The sequence below is a fragment of the Schistocerca serialis genome, unplaced genomic scaffold (assembly GCF_023864345.2).
Source record: "Schistocerca serialis cubense isolate TAMUIC-IGC-003099 unplaced genomic scaffold, iqSchSeri2.2 HiC_scaffold_1417, whole genome shotgun sequence".
Lineage (NCBI taxonomy): Eukaryota > Metazoa > Arthropoda > Insecta > Orthoptera > Acrididae > Schistocerca > Schistocerca serialis.
In genome coordinates this window covers 14,447,257-14,457,072 of record NW_026047644.1, presented here as the reverse complement: position 1 = coordinate 14,457,072, position 9,816 = coordinate 14,447,257, and positions in this window count along the sequence as shown.

The window sequence follows — 9,816 nt, the reverse complement described above, 5'->3', positions numbered from 1 at the left end:
TAAGAAGGTCAGAGGGATACAGTAAATCTGAAGTGAAGCATCGGAATCAATAACTAGTGTCACAGGAATGGTTCAAATATAGACCGTAAGAAGAGTCAGTTTTCTTGTACTTAAGTCGGCATTGTGCCTCTTGTATTAAATTCCGATGCAATTTCTGTGTTTCATCGTCAATAAGAAGGTCAGAGGGACACAGTAAACCTGAAGTGAAGCATCGGAATCTATAACTAGTGTCACAGGAATGGTTCAAATCTTAGACACTAAGAAGAGTCAGTTTTCTTGTACTTAAGTCGGCATTGTGCCTTTTGTATTTAATTCCGACGCAATTTCTGTGTTTCATCGTCAATAAGAAGGTCAGAGGGATACAGTAAACCTGTAGTGAAGCATCGGAATCTAAAACCGGTCTCACAGGAAAGTTTCAAAACATAGACAGTAAGAAGAGCTAGTCTTCTTGTACTTGAGTCGGCATTGTGCCTTTTGTATTTAATTCCGATGCAATTTCTGTGTTTCATCGTCAATAAGAAGGTCAGAGGGATACAATAAATCTCAAGTGAAGCATCGGAATCTATAACTAGTGTCACAGGAATGGTTCAAAGCATAGACAGTAAGAAGAGTCAGACTTCTTGTACTTAAGTCGGCATTGTGCATTTGTATTTAATTCCGAAGCAATTTCTGTGTTTCATCGTCAATACGAAGGTCAGTGGGATACAGAAAACCTGAAGTAAAGCATCGCAATCTATAACTAGTGTCACAGGAATGGTTCAAAACATAGACAGTAAGAAGAGTCAGTTTTTTTGTACTTAAGTCGGCATTGTGCCTTTTGTATTTAATTCCGATACAACTTCTGAGTTTCATCGTCGATAAGAAGGACAGAGGGATACAGTAAACCTGAAGTGAAGCATCGGAATCTATAACTAGTGTCACAGGAACGGTTCAAATCATAGACAGTAAGAAGAGTCAGATTTCTTGTACTTAAGTCGGCCATGTGCCTTTTGTATTTAATTCCGATCTAATTTCTGTGTTTCATCGTCAATACGAAGGTCAGAGTGATACAAAGAACCTGAAGTGAAGCATCAGAATCTATAACTAGTGTCACAGGAATGGTTCAAAACATAGACAGTAAGAAGAGTCAGTTTTCTTGTACTTAAGTCGGCATTGTGCCTTTTGTATTTAATTGCGATGCAATTTCTGTGTTTAACCGTCAATAAGAAGGTTAGAGAGATACAGTAAACCTGAAGTGAAGCATCGGAATCTATAACTAGTGTCACATGAAAGGTTCTAAATATAGACAGTAAGAAGAGTCAGTTTTCTTGTACTTAAGTCAGCACTGTGCCTTTTGTATTTCATTCCTATGCAATTTCTGTGACTCATCGTCAATAAGAAGGTCAGAGGTATACAGTAAACCTGAAGTGAAGCATCGGAATCTATAACTAGTGTCACAGGTATGGTTCAAAGCATTGACATTAAGAAGAGTCAGTTTTCTTGTACTTAAGTCGGTATTGTGCTTTTTGTATTTAATTCCGATGCAATTTCTGTGTTTCATCGTCAATAAGAAGGTCAGAGGGATACAGTAAACCTAAAGTGAAGCATCGGAATCTATAACTAGTGTCACAGGAATAGTTCAAATCATAGACAGTAAGAAGAGTCAATTTTCTTGTACTTAAGTGGGCATTGTGCCTTTTGTATTTAATTCCGATGCAATTTCTGTGTTTCATCGCCATTAAGAATGTCAGAGGGATACAGTAAACCTGAAGTGAAGCATCGGAATCTATAACTAGTGTCACAGGAATGGTTCAAAACATAGACAGTAAGAAGAGTCAGTTTTCTTGTACTTAAGTCGGCATTGTGCCTTTTGTATTTAATTCCAATGCCAATTCTGGGTTTCATCGTCAATAAGAAGGTCAGAAGCACACAGTAAACCTGAAGTGAAGCATCGGAATCTATAACTAGTGTCACAGGAATGGTTAAAAACATAGACAGTAAGAAGAGTCAGTTTTCTTGTACTTAAGTCGGAATTTTGCCATATGTAGTTAATTCCGATAGAATTTCAGTGTTTCTTCGTCAATAAGAAGGTCAGAGGGACACAGTGAACCTGAAGTGAAGCATCGGATTCTATAACTAGTGTCACAGGAATTGTTCAAAACATCGACATTAAGAAGAGTCAGTTTTATTGTATTTAAGTTGGCATTGTGCTTTTAGTATTTATTTCCGATGCAATTTCTGTGTTTCATCGTCAATAAGAAGGTCAGAGGGATGCAATAAATCTCAAGTGAAGCATCGGAATCTATAACTAGTGTCACAGGAATGGTTCAAAGCATAGACAGTAAGAAGAGTCAGACTTCTTGTACTTAAGTCGGCATTGTGCATTTGTATTTAATTCCGAAGCAATTTCTGTGTTTCATCGTCAATAAGAAGGTCAGAGGGATACAGTAAACCTGAAGTGAAGCATCGGAATCTATAACTAGTGTCACATGAAAGGTTCTAAATATAGACAGTAAGAAGAGTCAGTTTTCTTGTACTTAATTCGGCGTTTTGCCATATGTAGTTAATTCCGATGGAATTTCAGTGTTTCTTCGTCAATAAGACGGTCAGAGGGACACAGTGAACCTGAAGTGAAGCATCGGATTCTATAACTAGTGTCACAGGAATTGTTCAAAACATAGACATTAAGAAGAGTCAGTTTTCTTGTACTTAAGTTGGCATTGTGCCTTTAGTATTTATTTCCGATGCAATTTCTGTGTTTCATCGTCAATAAGAAGGTCAGAGGGATACAGTAAACCTGAAGTGAAGCATCGGAATCTATAATTAGTGTCACAGGAATGGTTCAAAACATAGACAGTAAGGTGAGTCAGTTTTCTTGTACGTAAGTCGGCATTGTGCATTTGTATTTAATTCCGAAGCAATTTCTGTATTTCATCGTCAGTAAGAGGGTCGTGGGATACAGTAAACCTGAAGTAAAGCATCGGAATCTATAACTAGTGTCACAGGAATGGTTCAAAACATAGACAGTAAGAAGAGTCAGTTTTCTTGTACTTCAGTCGGCATTGTGCCTTTTGTATCTAATTCCCATGCAAATTCTGTGTTTCGTCGTCAATAAGAAGGTCAGAGCATACAGTAAACGTGAGGTGAAGCATCGGAATCTATAACTAGTGTCACAGGAATGGTTCAAAACATAGACAGTAAGAAGAGCTAGTCTTCTTGTACTTGAGTCGGCATTGTGCCTTTTGTATTTAATTCCGATGCAATTTCTGTGTTTCACCGTCAATAAGAAGGTCAGAGGGATACAGTAAACCTGAAGTGAAGCATCGGAATCTATAACTAGTGTCACATGAAAGGTTCTAAATATAGACAGTAAGAAGAGTCAGTTTTCTTGTACTTAAGTCAGCATTGTGCCTTTTGTATTTCATTCCGATGCAATTTCTGTGATTCATCGTCAATACGAAGGTCAGAGGTATACAGTAAACCTGAAGTGAAGCATCGGAATCTATAACTAGTGTCACAGGTATGGTTCAAAGCATTGACATTAAGAAGAGTCAGTTTTCTTGTACTTAAGTCGGCATTTTGCCTCTTGTATTTAATTCCGATGCAATTTCTGTAATTCATCGTCAATAAGAAGGTCAGAGGGATACAGTAAACCTGAAGTGAAGCATCGGAATCTATAACTAGTGTCACAGGAATGTTTCAAATCTTAGACACTAAGAAGAGTCAGTTTTCTTGTACTTAAGTCGGCATTGTGCCTTGTGTATTTAATTCCGATGCAATTTCTGTGTTTCGTCGTCAATAAGAACGTCAGAGGGATACATAAACCTGACGTGAAGCATCGGAATCTATAACTAGTGTCACAGGAATGGTTCAAAACGTAGACAGTAAGAAGAGTCAGACTTCTTGTACTTAAGTCGGCATTGTGCATTTGTATTTAATTCCGAAGCAATTTCTGTATTTCATCGTCAGTAAGAAGGTCAGTTGGATACAGTAAACCTGAAGTAAAGCATCGGAATCTATAACTAGTGTCACAGGAATGGTTCAAAACATAGCCAGTAAGAAGAGTCAGTTTTCTTGTACTTAAGTCGGCATTGTGCCTTTTGTATTTAATTCCGATGCAAATTCTGTGTTTCATCATCAATAAGAAGGTCAGAGCATACAGTAAACGTGAGGTGAAGCATCGGAATCTATAACTAGTGTCACATGAAAGGTTCAAAATATAGACAGTAAGAGGAGTCAGTTTTCTTGTACTTAAGTCGGCATTGTGCCACTTGTATTTAATTCCGATGCAATTTCTGTGTTTCATCGTCAATATGAAGGTCAGAAGGACACAATAAACCTGAAGTGAAGCATCGGAATCTATAACTAGTGTCACAGGAATGGTTCAAAACTTCGACACAAAGAAGAGTCAGTTTTCTTTTACTTATGTCGGCATTGTGCCCTTTGTATTTAACTCCGATGCAATTTCTGTGTTTCATCGTCAATAAGAAGGTCAGAGGGATACAGTAGACCTGAAGTGAAGCATCGGAATCTAAAACCGGTCTCACAGGAAAGTTTCAAAACAGAGACAGTAAGAAGAGCTAATCTTCTTGTACTTGATGCGGCATTGTGCCTTATGTATTTAATTCCGATGCAATTTCTGTGTTTCATCGTCAATAAGAAGGTCAGAGGGATACAGTAAATCTGAAGTGAAGCATCGGAATCTATAACTAGTGTCACAGGAATGGTTCAGAACATAGACAGTAAGAAGAGTCAGACTTCTTGTACTTACTTCGGCATTGTGCATTTGTATTTAATTCCGAAGCAATTTCTGTGTTTCATCGTCAATAAGAAGGTCAGTGGGATACAGAAAACCTGAAGTAAAGCATCGCAATCTGTAACTAGTGTCACAGGAATGGTTCAAAACATAGACAGTAAGAAGAGTCAGTTTTTTTGTACTTAAGTTGGCATTGTGCTTTTTGTGTTTAATTCCGATCTAATTTCTGTGTTTCATCGTCAATAAGAAGGTCAGAGGGATACAAAGAACCTGAAGTGAAGCATCGGAATCTATAACTAGTGTCACAGGAATGGTTCAAATCATAGACAGTAAGGAGAGTCAGTTATCTTGTACTTAAGTCGGCATTGTGCCTTTTGTATTTAATTCCGATGCAATTTCTGTGTTTCATCGTCAATACGAAGGTCAGAGGGATACAGTAAACCCGAAGTGAAGCATCGGAATCTGTAACTAGTGTCACAGGAATGGTTCAAAACATAGACAGTAAGAAGAGTCAGTTTTCTTGTACTTAAGTCGGCATTGTGCCTTTTGTATTTAATTGCGATGCAATTTCTGTGTTTCACCGTCAATAAGAAGGTCAGAGGGATACAGTAAACCTGAAGTGAAGCATCGGAATCTATAATTAGTGTCACATGAAAGGTTCAAAATATAGACAGTAAGAAGAGTCAGTTTTCTTGTACTTAAGTCGGCATTGTGCCTTTTGTATTTCATTCCGATGCAATTTCTGTGATTCATCGTCAATAAGAAGGTCAGAGGTATACAGTAAACCTGAAGTGAAGCATCGGAATCTATAACTAGTGTCACAGGTATGGTTCAAAGGATAGACATTAAGAAGAGTCAGTTTTCTTGTACTTATGTCGGTATTGTGCCTATTTGTATTTAATTCCGATGCAATTTCTGTGTTTCATCGTCAATAAGAAGGTCAGAGGGATACAGTAAACCTAAAGTGAAACATCGGAATCTATAACTAGTGTCACAGGAATAGTTCAAATCATAGACAGTAAGAAGAGTCAGTTTTCTTGTACTTATGTCGGTATTGTGCCTTTTGTATTCAATTCCGATGCAATTTCTGTGTTTCATCGTCATTAAGAAGGTCAGAGGGATACAGTAAACCTGAAGTGAAGCATCGGAATCTATAACTAGTGTCAAGGGGATGGTTCAAAACATAGACAGTAAGAATAGTCAGTGTTCTTGTACTTAAGTCGGCATTGTGCCTTTTGTATTTAATTCCGATGCAAATTCTGGGTTCCATCGTCAATTAGAAGGTCAGAAGCACACAGTAAACCTGAAGTGAAGCATCGGAATCTATAACTAGTGTCACAGGAATGGTTCAAAACATAGACAGTAAGGAGAGTCAGTTTTATTGTACTTAAGTCGGCATTTTGCCATTTGTATTTAATACCGATGGAATTTCAGTGTTTCTTCGTCAATAAGAAGGTCAGAGGGATACAGTGAACCTGAAGTGAAGCATCGGAATCTATAACTAGTGTCACAGGAATGGTTCAAAGCAGACAGTAAGAAGAGTCAGTTTTCTTGTACTTAAGTTGGCATTGTGCCTTTAGTATTTAATTCCGATGCTATTTCTGTGTTTCATCGTCAATAAGAAGGTCAGAGGGATACAGTAAATCTGAAGTGAAGCATTGGAATCAATAACTAGTGTCACAGGAATGGTTCAAAACATAGACAGTAAGAAGAGTCAGTTTTCTTGTACTTAAGTCGGCATTGTGCCTCTTGTATTAAATTCCGATGCAATTTCTGTGTTTCATCGTCAATAAGAAGGTCAGAGGGACACAGTAAACCTGAAGTGAAGCATCGGAATCTATAACTAGTGTCACAGGAATGGTTCAAAACTTAGACACTAAGAAGAGTCAGTTTTCTTGTACTTAAGTCGGCATTGTGCCTTTTGTATTTAATTCCGACGCAATTTCTGTGTTTCATCGTCAATAAGAAGGTCAGAGGGATACAGTAAACCTGTAGTGAAGCATCGGAATCTAAAACCGGTCTCACAGGAAAGTTTCAAAACATAGACAGTAAGAAGAGCTAGTCTTCTTGTACTTAAGTCGGCATTGTGCCTTTTGTATTTAATTCCGATGCAATTTCTGTGTTTCATCGTCAATAAGAAGGTCAGAGGGATACAGTAAACCTAAAGTGAAGCATCGGAATCTATAACTAGTGTCACAGGAATAGTTCAAATCATAGACAGTAAGAAGAGTCAGTTATCTTGTACTTAAGTCGGCATTGTGCCTTTTGTATTTAATTCCGATGCAATTTCTGTGTTTCATCGTCAATACGAAGGTCAGAGGGATACAGTAAACCCAAAGTGAAGCATCGGAATCTGTAACTAGTGTCACAGGAATGGTTCAAAACATAGACAGTAAGAAGAGTCAGTTTTCTTGTACTTAAGTCGGCATTGTGCCTTTTGTATTTAATTGCGATGCAATTTCTGTGTTTCACCGTCAATAAGAAGGTCAGAGGGATACAGTAAACCTGAAGTGAAGCATCGGAATCTATAATTAGTGTCACATGAAAGGTTCAAAATATAGACAGTAAGAAGAGTCAGTTTTCTTGTACTTAAGTCGGCATTGTGCCTTTTGTATTTCATTCCGATGCAATTTCTGTGATTCATCGTCAATAAGAAGGTCAGAGGTATACAGTAAACCTGAAGTGAAGCATCGGAATCTATAACTAGTGTCACAGGTATGGTTCAAAGGATAGACATTAAGAAGAGTCAGTTTTCTTGTACTTATGTCGGTATTGTGCCTATTTGTATTTAATTCCGATGCAATTTCTGTGTTTCATCGTCAATAAGAAGGTCAGAGGGATACAGTAAACCTAAAGTGAAACATCGGAATCTATAACTAGTGTCACAGGAATAGTTCAAATCATAGACAGTAAGAAGAGTCAGTTTTCTTGTACTTAAGTCGGCATTGTGCCTTTTGTATTCAATTCCGATGCAATTTCTGTGTTTCATCGTCATTAAGAAGGTCAGAGGGATACAGTAAACCTGAAGTGAAGCATCGGAATCTATAACTAGTGTCAAGGGGATGGTTCAAAACATAGACAGTAAGAATAGTCAGTGTTCTTGTACTTAAGTCGGCATTGTGCCTTTTGTATTTAATTCCGATGCAAATTCTGGGTTCCATCGTCAATTAGAATGTCAGAAGCACACAGTAAACCTGAAGTGAAGCATCGGAATCTATAACTAGTGTCACAGGAATGGTTCAAAACATAGACAGTAAGAAGAGTCAGTTTTATTGTACTTAAGTCGGCATTTTGCCATTTGTATTTAATACCGATGGAATTTCAGTGTTTCTTCGTCAATAAGAAGGTCAGAGGGATACAGTGAACCTGAAGTGAAGCATCGGAATCTATAACTAGTGTCACAGGAATGGTTCAAAACATAGACAGTAAGAAGAGTCAGTTTTCTTGTACTTAAGTTGGCATTGTGCCTTTAGTATTTAATTCCGATGCTATTTCTGTGTTTCATCGTCAATAAGAAGGTCAGAGGGATACAGTAAATCTGAAGTGAAGCATTGGAATCAATAACTAGTGTCACAGGATCGGTTCAAAACATAGACAGTAAGAAGAGTCAGTTTTCTTGTACTTAAGTCGGCATTGTGCCTCTTGTATTAAATTCCGATGCAATTTCTGTGTTTCATCGTCAATAAGAAGGTCAGAGGGACACAGTAAACCTGAAGTGAAGCATCGGAATCTATAACTAGTGTCACAGGAATGGTTCAAAACTTAGACACTAAGAAGAGTCAGTTTTCTTGTACTTAAGTCGGCATTGTGCCTTTTGTATTTAATTCCGACGCAATTTCTGTGTTTCATCGTCAATAAGAAGGTCAGAGGGATACAGTAAACCTGTAGTGAAGCATCGGAATCTAAAACCGGTCTCACAGGAAAGTTTCAAAACATAGACAGTAAGAAGAGCTAGTCTTCTTGTACTTAAGTCGGCATTGTGCCTTTTGTATTTAATTCCGATGCAATTTCTGTGTTTCATCGTCAATAAGAAGGTCAGAGGGATACAGTAAATCTCAAGTGAAGCATCGGAATCTATAACTAATGTCACAGGAATGGTTCAAAGCATAGACAGTAAGAAGAGTCAGACTTCTTGTACTTAAGTCGGCATTGTGCATTTGTATTTAATTCCGAAGCAATTTCTGTGTTTCATCGTTAATACGAAGGTCAGTGGGATACAGAAAACCTGAAGTAAAGCATCGCAATCTATAACTAGTGTCACAGGAATGGTTCAAACATAGACAGTAAGAAGAGTCAGTTTTTTTGTACTTAAGTCGGCATTGTGCCTTTTGTATTTAATTCCGATACAACTTCTGAGTTTCATCGTCGATAAGAAGGACAGAGGGATACAGTAAACCTGAAGTGAAGCATCGGAATCTATAACTAGTGTCACAGGAACGGTTCAAATCATAGACAGTAAGAAGAGTCAGATTTCTTGTACTTAAGTCGGCATTGTGCCTTTTGTATTTAATTCCGATCTAATTTCTGTGTTTCATCGTCAATACGAAGGTCAGAGGGATACAAAGAACCTGAAGTGAAGCATCAGAATCTATAACTAGTGTCACAGGAATGGTTCAAAACATAGACAGTAAGAAGAGTCAGTTTTCTTGTACTTAAGTCGGCATTGTGCCTTTTGTATTTAATAGCGATGCAATTTCTGTGTTTCACCGTCAATAAGAAGGTTAGAGGGACACAGTTAACCTGAAGTGAAGCATCGGAATCTATAACTAGTGACACATGAAAGGTCCTAATTATAGACAGTAAGAAGAGTCAGTTTTCTTGTACTTAAGTCGGCATTGTGCCTTTTGTATTTAATTCCAATGCAAATTCTGGGTTTCATCGTCAATAGGAAGGTCAGAAGCACACAGTAAACCTGAAGTGATGCATCGGAATCTATAACTAGTGTCACAGGAATGGTTAAAAACATAGACAGTAAGAAGAGTCAGTTTTATTGTACTTAAGTCGGCATTTTGCCATATGTGGTTAATTCCGATGGAATTTCAGTGTTTCTTCGTGAATAAGAAGGTCAGAGGGACACAGTG